A 1,036-nucleotide genomic window follows, 5' to 3' on the forward strand; every position below is an offset into this window, starting at 1 on the left:
TGCAAGGACTCCAGGGGCTTCTGCTCCTGCTGTGTGTCCTGGCCTGGGCTGAAGGTGGGAAGGTGCTGGTGGTTCCCATGGAGGGCAGCCACTGGCTGAGCATGCGAGGAGTCACCAGGGAGCTCCATGCACGAGGCCACCAGATCACGGTCCTGGCTCCAGAGGTGACTATGCACATCAAAGGAGAGGACTTCTTTACCTTGAAAACCTATGATGTCCCATACACCCAGGAGGAGTATTATCAGCAAATTCTGAGGACCTCCAGACTGGGCTTTGAATCACATCATCCTGTGAAGATGATTGTTGAGATTACAGCAATTTTTAAAAAGGCATCAGAAACCTTTGAGAGTTCATGCTCGCTTATACTGCACAACAAGACCCTGATCCAACAGCTGAATTCCAGTTCCTACAACTTGGTCTTAACAGACCCTATCTTTCCCTGTGGGGCAGTGCTCGCCAAGTACCTACAAGTTCCTACTGTGTTTTTTCTGCGTGCCATTCCCTGTGACGTAGACTTCGAGGCCACACAGTGTCCAAACCCTTCCTCCTATATTCCAAGGTTACTGACAATTCATTCTGACCACATGAGCTTCCTGCAAAGGGTCAAGAACATTCTCTACCCTCTAGCCTACAAGTACTTTTGTGACTTAACTTTTTCTCCCTATGCCAGCCTGGCCTCTGAGGTCTTGCAGAGAGAGGTGTCCTTGGTGGAGGTGTTCAGCCATGCGTCCGTGTGGCTGTTCCGAGGAGACTTCGTGTTTGACTACCCCAGGCCCATCATGCCCAACATGGTTTTTGTTGGGGGCATAAACTGTGCCAAGAGGAAGCCACTCTCTCAGGTCTGTATTGGAACCTTTATCCCAACAATGCTCCAGGTAGAATAATTTTTAAAAATCTTACAAGTGCTTACTTATCTGCCCATCTTTCCAAATGTCTACATATCCTTTCCGAAGAGGCTTTGTTTCATTAACTAGTAAGTTGTCCATAGTCATGTACCTCAGGCTCCCAGAAGCCATTGTGAGGCCTAAAGGCTGGG

At 48.7% G+C, this 1,036-nt stretch overlaps 1 pseudogene; it reads left to right on the top strand.

Annotated features, from left to right (window-relative positions):
* Positions 1 to 5: 5 nt before the first annotated feature.
* Positions 6 to 899, top strand: LOC103728324 (annotated as a pseudogene).
* Positions 900 to 1,036: the final 137 nt, after the last annotated feature.

This window comes from Nannospalax galili, unplaced genomic scaffold, assembly GCF_000622305.1.
Source record: "Nannospalax galili isolate Female #2095 unplaced genomic scaffold, S.galili_v1.0 C48570725, whole genome shotgun sequence".
In the NCBI taxonomy this organism is placed as follows: domain Eukaryota; kingdom Metazoa; phylum Chordata; class Mammalia; order Rodentia; family Spalacidae; genus Nannospalax; species Nannospalax galili.